Genomic DNA, 13031 nt, shown 5'->3' with positions numbered 1-13031 from the left:
GGCTTCCGGTAGTAAATGCGCAGGCGAGCGGTTCCCCATCTACTGGGGAAACGCAGTCATTGCATGCAAAATGACCAAAAGAAATGCTTAATAATACAATTTATTCAGGGTTGGCGGGCCGGATTAAACGGTCCCGTGGGCCGGATGTGGCCCGCGGGCCGTAGTTTGCCCACCCCTGGTCTAGACGTTATCCTAAAACAACGACCGTATTTTCCGGAGTATAAATCGCTCCGGAGTATAGGTCGCACCAGCCATAAAATGCATAATAAAGAAGAAAAAAACTTAAATAAGACGCACCGGAGTATAAGTCGCATTTTTGGGGGAAATCTATTTGACAAAATCCAACACCAAGAACAGACATGAATAGGCAATAACAAGCTGAACGGTACGGTATGCTAACGTTACATAAACACATAAACGGGAAACTGAGAACGTGCCTGACATAACATATCAAGAGTTATTCACATAACTAAAGCATAAATAACATGCTAACAAGTTTATCGAACCATCCACGTCACTCCAAATCATTAACTCCTACTAAATCTTCATCCTCTGTGTCACTTATAAACAACTCCGCTAACCCCGGAAGCACAAGATGCTTCCTTTTTTACGTGGCTTACTTCAGACTCATCATCAGTTGCAGTTCCAATTATTCCACAGGCCTAGAGCACCCTCATGTGGTTTAGTGTGAAAATAACATGTGAAATGATATAATAATGCGTTAATAATTTCACATATAAGTCGCTCCTGAGTATAAGTCGCTCCCCCAGCCAAACTATTAAAAAAAAACTGCGACTTACAGTCCGGAAAATACGGGAGTTCGAACATGCGGAAGATTTACCTGTTTTTTTTGTCTGGTGCTTTCTCCGGAAGTTCCAAACAGTTGCGGCAACTTGGCATATCGCGGCTCCAAGATGTATTCACGCTAGACCATTAACTGTCCATGTTCAGTGCTATGGCTGTGAAGCTAGTCATCGTCGTTTCCATTATCAAGAAGAGGAAATTTCTGCCATTAGTGGATAGTTCTCTGTGAACTGATAATGAATGGCCCAGGATGATTTCCCGTCAGCCATTATCCGGGCGAATGTAATCAAACGTTTCTTCAAGCCTTTATTGGGACAAGACAAATGCCTTGTGTCCCACTAAGTCAGTTTGTTACATATTTTGTCATCTAGCAAATCCACCAAGCAGCTCTGAGGTTTGCCGTTCGTTTCTCGGGCTCCCTCTGTGGGGTGGGGCTTGTATTCACAGCTCCTCCCTGCTAGATCAAGAAGTGACTTTGGTCTCTGCTCATCCATCCCACTGGGGGATGAAGTTTGCATCTCGTGTGGCAAACGCGTCGAAATTGAAAATGGCTCCCGCAGACACCTTCAGTCCCTTCAGTAATCCGTCCAACAGTCGTTGTGGCCTTCCCCAGGAAGCGTCCGACATACATACATGATGCCTGCTTCTCAAGTCATTGCGCAAAAGAAGCAAACCTTGCTGCAACTCATAATTATTTGCTGAACTGTGAATAGTGACTGCATGGTGTGTGATACCGCTTGTTGGTGACCGACATTTTATGGCTATTCTGAAATGCCTTGAGTGTTTTGTCCTGGAAAAACTAGGACAACGCTGTTTCTTCGAACGGCCACGTAAGACGTGGGGAAGGTGTGCTCGCACGTCTCTGTCTTGGCCGAATTATGAAGGATGGAATGTACTCGTATGACTCACTAAGATGACATGTGGGCAGAACTCTATTTTGCCGTGTCTGGCTAGAGAGCAACATGTGGTCCTTGTGTCTCTTCCCATCACCGATAACCGCTCCCCTGTTTCTAGTCAGGTGCATGTCAGCATAGATGAGGAGCTCCAATCGCCAGACCAATCGCCGTGTTTTTGTTCCACTCAAATTGATTTTCCTCCAAATTGCAAAGCGAAATGAGAGACTTTGGCTTGCCACCTGCTCCTCTCTCTCCTTGCTGCCGTTGTTGGAGGCTCTTTGCATCCACTTGATGTCCAAGCCACCTGCGCAGACCTCACTCTCAACTGTACTCTTTATCTGTCGACTGAATAGAAAACCAAGCAATGTTATTTCATGTTGGCAACTATTCGAATGTTTATGACAAAATATCGTCTTTTCAGCTCCTCACGTGCTGTTCCTGCTCACAAAATGAGCATTCGAGTTCTTGCCCTTAACATGAGCATTGCTGCTCCTGCACAATCTCAGAGCAACAATTTGATTGCACCAAAGTTTAACATGAATGTGTGCACCCAAGAAAACTGCTCTGAAATTAAGCCAAAAGACTGACAAATGTTTCAATGGAGGTGAATGTAGGCCAGGCCTTGATGTTGTTTTGGCCCACAACCAAAACAACCTCAGAACAACAACAACAACCGCCACGTTTTCTTTTGAACTTGAACATTTGGAGCTCACGTCACATTTCAAAGGTTGACTTGGGCCTAGCGCCAGTACCGGAGAGAGACGCTGGATGGCCAGGCCTTCTGTTTGGCCCACAACTAAAACAACGTCAGAACGGCAACAACCGCTTCGTGTTTTGTTTTGAACTTAAAACATTGAAGCTCATTTCACATTCAAAAGGTTGACTTGTGCTTAGCGCCTGTACTGGAGAGAGATGCAGGACTAGAAGAAAAACAATTGTTGAGCGAGCGCCTCCGCCTTGCTGTCAGTGCGAAGCAGCGCGTCATCGCATTTCATTGAGCGCCAGGGAGCAGTTGAGTTTTGCGCTAATGATTCCACGGTCGATCATCAAACATTTAGGTCTTACGCACAAAGAAATGGATTTCTAAGCCTGAGGAGCGTACTGCGGTTCTGATGACATTTGTAACAACACATGCTGTCATTCGTGCTGTTTGGGGTGCACATGTGACATTTAGGCGAGGGGCTGTCTGCCGCTACCCGGGCCAACAGGGAACAAAGCAGGCATGCTGAGAACCCATCCCCCCTCAGATGGGAGGGTGAATTCAAGGAGGAGGCCATACCAAGAAATAATGAGGGTGGAATGCACCATTGTGTTATGTTGTGTTCTCTTCAATCAAATACTTAAAAGACAGAAGAGTACAAATGCAAACGCAGATGTCGCCAATTTATTTATTTATTTATTATTTATTTATTTGTCCATTTATTTATTCATCTATGTATTCATTCATTCATTTATTCAGTTATTCATTTATGTATTCATTCATTTATTTATTTATTCAGTTATTCATTCATTCTATTGATTGATTGATTTATTGTCGAGCAGAATTCTCCATAGTGGCAGCTGTGGTAGAGCATGTCACTTGATCTTTCAAGAGGCCTTCAGATTATTGTGCTCTGTGACAAGATTATTTCCCTGCTGTCTCCTCCTGCTGGACAGTGTGTTTTGTTTCTGGGTGTGTTTGAGAAGGAAGCTTTAAAGAGTGCCAGAGGAACATATCAAATCCAATGTGTATTTCTATCAAAGGCAGACTATATAATAGCTAGAATGACAAACAGCACAGTATGGTAAAAACACGTGTTTGTGAAACGTACAACTGATCCTATTTTCAGGTTGTGATTTTGTACTTAATGACATTTTTGAGAAATCTTTTACCTCCTTCCATGGTTGTGTTTAGTTAAAAATGGTTTTAGATTGTACAGGAGTGACGATAGGCTTGCATAATAAACTGTCTCCTGCTACTGAATGTATTATTGACTTAAAGGTTATGTATCATCGTGACGTGGGAAAGTATGCTGAAAAGCCAATATTTTTATTGAAGAAATAAAGAGTGTCTCTGAGAACTGTGATGATTTTTTTCATTTGTTGCATCAAATACTGACTCCTACGTACAAAGTACCTTTAGAAAATACGCTTCTTAATAGTAGTTTATTCTTGTACCAATATAATCTAAGACAAGCATCCAGGGTCTTTTAGGACATTGACACAGGACTATTTTATTTTAGTGGATAGAAGCTGGCATTTCACAATTTTGGAGAATCGTGAAAAAAATGGAAGGACTCTCACAGGGATATTGGATGCTAAACCATCACACAAAAGCTTCTAAGTGAGCACATAAGCAATATGCAGGGAAATAAAATTGGGCACAAAACACCATCACCTTTGTTTTCTTAAAAAAAAAAAAATAAATCCGTTCAGGCTTTAATAGCTTCAAGACATAGTTTTTTCCCATTAATGGGACATAAATCCGACCGTCATTGGGTTACGGTATAGAAATAAAAATCCTTTCTCAGCCAAATACAAAGAGAAAAGCTGATCCCTTTGGAATCCCACAATATTGCAGAGCAGGGGGTGACTTTGAGCTAACAACTCAACTAATTTTTATTTATATTGCGAATTCATAACAGCTGCAGCTATAGCAAAGTGCTTAGCATCACTGTTCCACATACCCAAATTCTCACATTATCCCTATGAACTAAATGAGATCTCTTCTTGACCTATTCAAAAAGTCTCACAATCCACGTTTGAGCATTCACATGCAATTACTCCCCCCAAAAAGCGATTCTCCTGTCTTTAATGTTAATTAAAGTATGCATACGTGTTGTGTTCATGAAGCCAAAGAAAACGGGACAGTTGATACGGCAACACATTTCATTTGTCGTTTAACCCTCGCGAGAGGTGCACAGATTGAAGATTAAAATGTGCAATATGATCCATCCTCAGTCATTCATCATGGCAGCAAATAGCATCTCTCTGAATTAAATTGTGTGAGCGAGCAATGCAGTAACACTGACTCACGCTGCACACAGGCAGGGGGACAAACGCGACACGTAACAGAAGAGCATCAGCTCCATGGCGCATGGCGAGTTGTTTTCAATTCAAATGTTTTTTTTTCCCCGAGGAAATCTTGTCAAGTGACTCAAGGTTCGCTAAGTCTCTCCTGGAGGCCCAGGTGCCAATCTACGGACAACTGCAAAAGCTCCACGTTTAATTTGAAGCCATTTTGTGGTTAATGACTTGCTGAAGTAAAGTTCCAAAAGTGTGTCTTTGAACTCCTTAGCAACCACCAGGCTGATCGCTCGCATCGCTGTTATTTACGCTCTGCCAATTATCAATACACGCGGCCGACGACAAGCTCACTGACACCTTTCTCGCCAAAGAAATCTTCTCCCTGTAGGAGTGATGTCACCAGCTGCTAAATCAGTGTGTGTGCATATTTACGTACGTGTGTGCGTGTGCGCATGTGTGCATGTGTGTGAGCGTGCGCCTCAGGGAGGCCGAACGATTGGCCTCATTCTGTCAGTCCGCTCAGATTTTCATCTCCTCTTGTATGATTAAGTAACCGATAAATGTTGGCAGAGATCTGTCGCGTGCGAAAGAGACTTGATGATGCCGTGGGCAAAGCGATTTTGTGTGCATACACGTGTGTGTGTGTGTGTGTGTGTGTGTGTATACGCTTGCGTGTTTTTTGTGGGCCAGCGTAACTGCAATAATAAAGATGGATGAGCTTGTCTACTGCAGCCATGATTAGGGCTGAAAATGGTGTGCAAGCGTGGCATCTGTGTGCATGTGTGACTGCGCGTGTGCGCGCATTGCGTGCGTTTGTGTGGGCATGAGTGTGTGCAGAGAGGAATATCTTTGGACCTGTGGTTTGTTCGGATTGTCACGAATAAAATGTCCTGCAGCCAAAATCACCCAAAAATTTAGTTCACCACCAAACCCATTGTTATATGAATTTAGTTTTTTTCTTTTTCCTGGCGGCGGTGGTATCTACTCGCTGCCACTTGCTCAAACAAGCATATTTACGTACATGTATAGCGGGACCACAATTTAAGAGCTACCCGACTTAATTACACTTTTTGTTATGCCTGAATGAGGATAATTACATGCTGTTGCTTGCCGCTTGCAAGTGATGTAGACTTTAAAAGTAAAAATAAAACAAAAAGAATGACGTATATTGAACCAACATTTTTTCGTCAAAAGTCTTCTATTGGAAGGCTAACACCAGATGCAAAACACCAGATAAAACTTGCCTGCATTTGTTTTTAAAAAAAAATCCACTTTTCTGGCTTTTATTTTCATTTTATTGTGCACTTGGAGTCTCCAAGATTGAAGAAAAGTGTAATCTATCCCTCCAGGTGCCTCCCCAGTCATGAACCTCACCACACGTCACTGTGCAGTACGTGTTAAGAATTTTCCATGTTATTTATGTTATTCAGCCGTGCTTTGATTTGAGGTAGGGTACTTTATTTTGAAGGCCGTTTTCAGGCGATACTACTTCCTGTTTCACGTTCGTGTACTTACATGTCGGTTACAGTGGTACAGCAGTCATTGACGATGTAAGTGGATCTCCTAACAAGAGAAATTAACGATCACATGTGTCTAACATTTAGGACGATGTAGTATTGCTCCGAATGTTGGTTTACATTCCTTTAGAGGTCCGTTTTCGCGTGTTAGCATGATCGCGAATCAGCATCTTTCCGCTAACTCGTTACCCTGCCCAGTACTTCTTGTTAACATATTACACACACACACACACACACACACACACACACACACACACACACACACACACACACACACACACACACACACACACACACACACACACACACACACACACTTCCATCTGCAAAGGCAAGAAGTATGAGCTCGCCTGCGAGCGTATTGATGGAACAATGTGTCAACTGACACGTGCGGACAGACTGCTCAACAGATTGTGCCTCCTAGATGTGATTGATGGCTTGTCAGCCTATTCCAATTTGCATGGGCTGATTGGAAGAATCCAATACTGCGTGTGTGAAATAGCTGCAATTCTCTCGCGCGTTAATGTGCGCCCACGCGTGGCTTCTAAGATCCTCTTACGAGTTTCATGATCGACAGTGACACCCTTTCTCAATTTGTGAGAAAAACCAAAGAAGGCTGTTGATTTAATTGTCAAGATGGCGGCGCGTGCACACGCAGCGACCTCTCTCTGTTCCGCCCGTACGGTGTTTTGTTCGTCTAATGAGTGTTTGTCCGACAGTTTTGTGTGTTCGTCTCGTCGTACTAAGTCGTGCTACAAGTACAGCAGGCAGGTTCTGATCGACATCGGCGAAAGTGGGTTTGTGGCGTTCTAGACTTTGATGCGGAGACATTAAAGGAGCTCGGGCTGCTCCGTCCTGGAACGTCGCCGGACTCGCCTGCTATTCCTCCCCCGGATGGAAAGCGTTGGAAGCGGTGTGCGAGGAGGCAGAAGAGGGGCAAGCGCGGAGGCGTCCGGGCCAGGCTGGCAGCTAACCCAGCTCGCCCGGCCGTGCCTTCCATTCTTCTGGCGAATGTTCGAGCGCTGGACAACAAAATGGATTACATTCGCCTGTTGAGATTTACGAACCGGACAGTGCGTAACTGCTGTGTGCTCGTGTTCACTGAGACTTGGCTGACTGTCAACATTCCGGACTCTGCTGTGCATCTGGAGCGGCTAGCGTGCTATTGGGCGGACCGGGCCATTGTAAGAGGGGGATAATCGCGAGGAGGTGGAATATGCGTCTACATCCGTGACGAATGGTGCCGGGACTCTGTGGTGGTATGCAAGCACTGCTCGCCACTGGCGGAGTTTGTGATCATAAAGTGCCGTCCTTTTTACCTGCCGAGGGAATTTACTGCGATTCTGCTAGTCGCGGTATACATCCCGCCTTCCAACATCGAAGGCGACAGGATCGCGGCTCTTAGTGAACTGTACCAGGCTGTCAGCGAACAACAGACGGCGCACCCTGACGGTTTCACCATCTTCGCTGGGGACTTTAATCATGCTAACCTGAAGTCTGTTTTTCCGAGGCTTTACCAGCATGTTAATTTTCCAACACGTGGTGACAGCTTCCTGGACCTGGTCTACTCCACACATAAAGGAGCTTTCAAAGCCGCCCCCCTCCCCCATCTTGGACTTTCTGACCATCTCACTGTTATGCTTTTGCCCGCATACAGACAAATGGTGAAAGCATCCAGGCCGGTTCGCAAGCGGTTACGGGTGTGGCCTGAGGGTGCCTCTGATGCGCTTCGTGACTGCTTTGGCACTACTGACTGGGACATGTTTAGGCGGGCAGCCACTTGCGACGATCGGACAGACATAGAGGAGTATACTGACTCTGTTTCCTCTTACATCACGAAGTGCATTGATGATGTGACTCACTCGAAATCCATCGTCACTCGGGCTAACTGGAAGCCGTGGCTGACAGGGGCTGTCCTCAGGCTGCTGAGGGCCAGGGACAAGGCCTGCAGAGCGGGGGATGAGGCTGGCTTGAGGACAGCGAGGGCCGACCTGTCCCGGGGCATCAAGGAAGCGAAAAGGGCGTTCTCTTGCAAGATTACCACCCACTTCAAGGACAGCAGGGACGCACGGAGCCTTTGGCAGGGCATTCAGACCATCACGGACTACAAGCCTGCGCCGCAGAGCTGTGAGGGCAACGTCCGGCTGCTCAATGATCTTAACCGCTTCTTTGCTCGCTTCGACGCTCAGAACAGCACTTGCCCGCTGAAGACCACTCCCCCTTCACACGAGCAGCCCCTGTGCCTCTCTGCCGACAGCGTGAGGAGGGCGCTTGCCGCTATCAACATCCGTAAGGCGGCGGGCCCTGACAACATCCCAGGTCGAGCGCTGAAGGACTGCGCTGGGGAGCTGACGGGTGTCTTCACGGACATCTTTAACATTTCCCTGCAGCAGGCCATCGTCCCTTCGTGTTTCAAGGCTGCCACCATCGTACCTGTGCCGAAGAAACCTGCTCCGTCCTGCTTCAATGACTACCGCCCCGTGGCACTGACGCCCATCATCATGAAGTGCTTTGAGCGGCTTGTCATGGAGCACATCAGATCCATTCTCCCCCCCACCATAGACCCCTCCCAGTTTGCGTACCGAGCCAAACGGTCCTCTGAGGATGCCATCTGCTCTGCCCTCCACTCGGCCCTCACCCACTTGGAGAGGAGAGACTCGTACGTGAGATTGCTGTTTGTGGACTTCAGTTCTGCCTTCAACACCATTGTGCCACAACGACTCATCTGCAAACTCGACAAGCTGGGCCTCAGTACCTACCTCTGCAACTGGCTACTGGACTTCCTCTGTCAGAGGCCTCAGGTGGTACGTGTTGGCGACAAAATCTCCGCCAGCATCACGCTGAGCACAGGGGCCCCCCAAGGCTGCGTGCTCAGTCCGCTGCTCTTCACCCTGCTGACGCATGACTGCACTGCAACCTACAGCGACAACCGCATAGTGAAGTTTGCTGACGACACGACTCTGGTGGGTCTCATCTCCAAGGGCGACGAGACTCGGTACAGGTTGGAGGTTGACCTTCTGACCGCGTGGTGCAGGGACAACAACCTCCTGCTGAACGTCAACAAGACCAAGGAAATTGTTGTTGACTTCCGGAAGGGTCACACCCAACACCTGCCGCTGACCATCGACGGTGCTGTGGTGGAGAGAGTGAGCAGCACCAGATTCCTGGGGGTGCACATCAGTGAGGACCTCTCCTGGTCCGCCAACACCGCATCACTGGCCAAGAAAGCTCAGCGCCGCCTGTACTTCCTGCGGAAACTCAGGCGAGCAAGTGCTCCTCCGGCCGTCATGACCACATTCTACCGTGGCACCATTGAGAGCGTCCTCTCCAGTTGTATCGCTGTCTGGGGTGGTAGCTGAACTGAATACAACGTGAAGGCCCTCCAGCGCATAGTGAACACGGCTGGTAAGATTATTGGTGCTTCACTCGCCTCCCTGAAGGACATTTACACCTCCCATCTCACCCGCAAGGCGACCTTGCCTGCGCTCCCGCACCACCAGACTCACCAACAGCTTCATTCTCCAGGCTGTTAGGATCCTGAACTCTCTCCCCCCTTCTGCGTAGCGTCCTGTACTTTTGCGCTATATTCTGTATGCACACTTGCTCCATTTTTGCTCCTCTTATTTATTGTGTTATTTGTTTATTTATTATTTATTCACCACTCTTATTTATTCATTGTTTGTGCCTTCTTGTCTTTATTTTTTTGTGTTGTTTACTTGTATGTGTATTGTGTACTATGTCTTGTCACCGTGGGATAGTGGGAACGTTATTTCGATTTCTTTGTGTGTCTTGGCATGTGAAGAAATTGACAATAAAGCAGACTTTGACTTTTGATTTTAGACTCCATTGTCAAACTGTCTGCCTCCATCTGGACAACCAAATGCAGCACGATGCAGACTTTATTGAAATGGGGGAAAGGGGAAGTGGAAAGCTGGATGGCTGACTTGGCTGGTGTACCTGGGTAGCTGAACGGGAACCAGCGGAGGACAGAGCCGGAGCCGAATGTGGTGGCTGACTGCGGAGCGGCCAACTGGCAGGGAGCAGGAACCAACCTAGCGCAGAGAGCAGCAGAGCAAGCACGCAAGGCAGCAGGACGCAGCACGTTATCAGTATCGGGGCTAAGTGGAGGTCGGGACAAGCGGCGATCAGAGCCTGGTCAAAAGGACAAGCTAGTGGTCAGGACGGGCAGCGATCAGAGTGTGGTCAACGACGGGCAAATGGTCAGGACGGGCGGCTATCAAAGGGTTGTCAAGGACAGGCAAGTGGTCAGGACGGGAGGTGAGCAGAGCGAGTCGGGTCAGCGTGCAAGAGAGGTTGGAAACCGGAGTCATGCGGACAGAACACAGTGACCAGACGAGTGTTATCAAGGACAAACTGATGGGGATTGATGGGAACTCAGGGTTTAAGTAGTGTTGCTTAACAAGCGGAAACAGGGGCTGGTGAATGGCTTGATAATGTAGGCGTGGCTGCGAACGATTGACGTCAAGGGGAAAATTACTGGTCGAGTGACAGGTGGTGCCGGCATGTGACACCATCTCGTGTTCATCGTTTCTTGGTGCCCTCTCTCTTGTTTTTCAAGTTGCACAGAAAGAATCGACTGGTAGCTGGGCCACAAGGGAGCAACAGGAACGCTCATTTTGTTGAGTGAAAGTCGAGGAGGGGGAGATTTCCCTTGCTGGGCTTCCTGGAGGAACTGGAGAAAAGAACCCTATATGGGTAGAAAATTGACCATTCTACTACTTGACTCAGATCTAAGTTTTTTTTATGCAAAAATGATCCAATATTCAAAATAAAATTGACCCAAGTAGTAGATCAGTGATCAGTATTTTTTATTTTTTTTTTGTATGCAAAAATGAGCCAATATTCAAAATAAAATTAACCTAAGTAGTGAGTCGTCATCTTATCTTGGTGGAGGGGTTTGCGTGTCCCAATGATCCTAGGAGCCATGTTGTCTGGGGCTTCATGCCCGTGCTAGGGTCACCCATGGCAAAAGGGTCCTAGGTGAGGGGCCAGACAAAGCACGACTCAAAAAAACCCTTATGAAGAAAAATATATATGGACTTCCCTCGCCCGGACGCGGGTCACCGCCCTGGCCCCTCTGGAGCCAGGCCTGGGGGTGGGGCTCTAAGGCAAGCATCTGGGGGTCCCCCTTCCCATGGGCTCACCACCTGTGGGAGGGACCAAAGGGGTCGGGTGCAAAGTAAGCTGGGCGGCGGCTAAAGGCAGGGACCTTGGTGGTCCAATCCCCGGCTGCAGAAGCTGTCTCTTGGGACATGGAATGTCACCTCTCTGGCTGGAAAGGAGCCCGAACTGGTGTGCGAGGCAGAAAAGTTCTGACTAGACATAGTCGGACTTGCCTCCACACACAGTTTGGGTTCCGGTACAAGCCCTCTCGAGAGGGGCTGGACTCTCTTCCACTCTGGAGTTGCCCACAGTGAGAGGCGTCGAGCAGGTGTGGGTATACTTATTGCCCCCCGGTTGGGCGCCAGCACATTGGGGTTCACCCCGGTGAACGAGAACCCTCCCTCCGTCTTTGAGTGGGGGGACAGGTCCTGACTGTTGTTTGTGTCTATGCACCAAACGGCAGCTCAGAGTACCCACCCCAGAGCTTTTCCCACGTCCCGGAGGAGGCGAGGGACATTGAGTCCGAGTGGACCATGTTCCGTGCCTCCATTGTTGGTCGGTGCCTGTCGTGGTGGCAATCCCCAAACCCGCTGGTGGTCACCGGCGGTAAGGGATGCCGTCAATATGAAGCAGTTCTATTGGGCTGTTTTGGCCTGTGGGACTCCGGAGGCAGCCGGCGCGTACCGGATGGCCAAGCAGAACACGGCTTCGGCAGTCGCTGAGGCAAAAATCCGGGCGTGGGAGGAGTTTGGCGAGGCCATGGAGAATGACTTCCGGATGGCTTCAAGGAAATTCTGGTCCATCCGGCGTCTCAGGAGGGGGAAGCAGTGCACTGTCAACACTGTTTAGAGTGGAGATGGCGTGCTGCTGACCTCGACTCGGGACGTCGAGAGTCGGTGGGGAGAATACTTCGAAGACCTCCTTAATTCCACCTTTCATTGTGGAAGCAGGGCCTAAAGACTCTGAGGTGGACTCTCCAATGTCTGAGGTCGAAGTCACTGAGGTAGTTAAAAAACTCCTCGAGGACAAGGCCCCAGGGGTGGATGAGATCCGCCCGGAGTTTTTAAAGGCTCTGGATGTTGTGGGGCTGACACGCCTCTACAGCATCGGGGACGGTGCCTCCGGATTGGCAGACTGGGGTGGTGGTTCCCCTCTTTAAGAAGGGGGATCGGAGTTACAACTACAGAGGTATCACACTCCTCAGCCTCCCTGGTAAGGTTTATTCAGGGGGTGCTGCAGAGGATGGTCCGTCGGGAGGTCGAATGTCAGATTCAGGAGGAGCAGAGTGGTTTTCGTCCTGGCCGTGGAACGGTGGACCAGCTCTATACCCTCGGCAGGATCCTAGAGGGTGCATGAGAGTTCGCTCAACCAGTCCACATGTGTTTTGTGGACTTGGAGAAGGTGTTCGACTGTGTCCCTCGGGAAGTTCTGTGGAGGGTGCTTCGGGAATACGGAGTGCCGAACCAACTGATAAGGGCGGTTCTGTCCCTGTATCATTGATGCCAGAGTTTGGTCCACATTTCCGTCAGTAAGTTGAATTTGTTCCCAGTGAGGGTTGGACTCCGCCAAGGCTGCCCTTTTGTCACCGATTCTGTTCATAACTTTTATGGAAAGAATTTGTTGAGGGTGTCCGGTTTGGGGACTTCAGCAATACGTCTCTGCTTTTTGCAGACGACGTGGTGCT

Source organism: Syngnathus acus, chromosome 8 (assembly GCF_901709675.1).
Source record: "Syngnathus acus chromosome 8, fSynAcu1.2, whole genome shotgun sequence".
Classification (NCBI taxonomy): Eukaryota; Metazoa; Chordata; class Actinopteri; order Syngnathiformes; family Syngnathidae; genus Syngnathus; species Syngnathus acus.
This window is presented reverse-complemented; position numbering follows the sequence as displayed.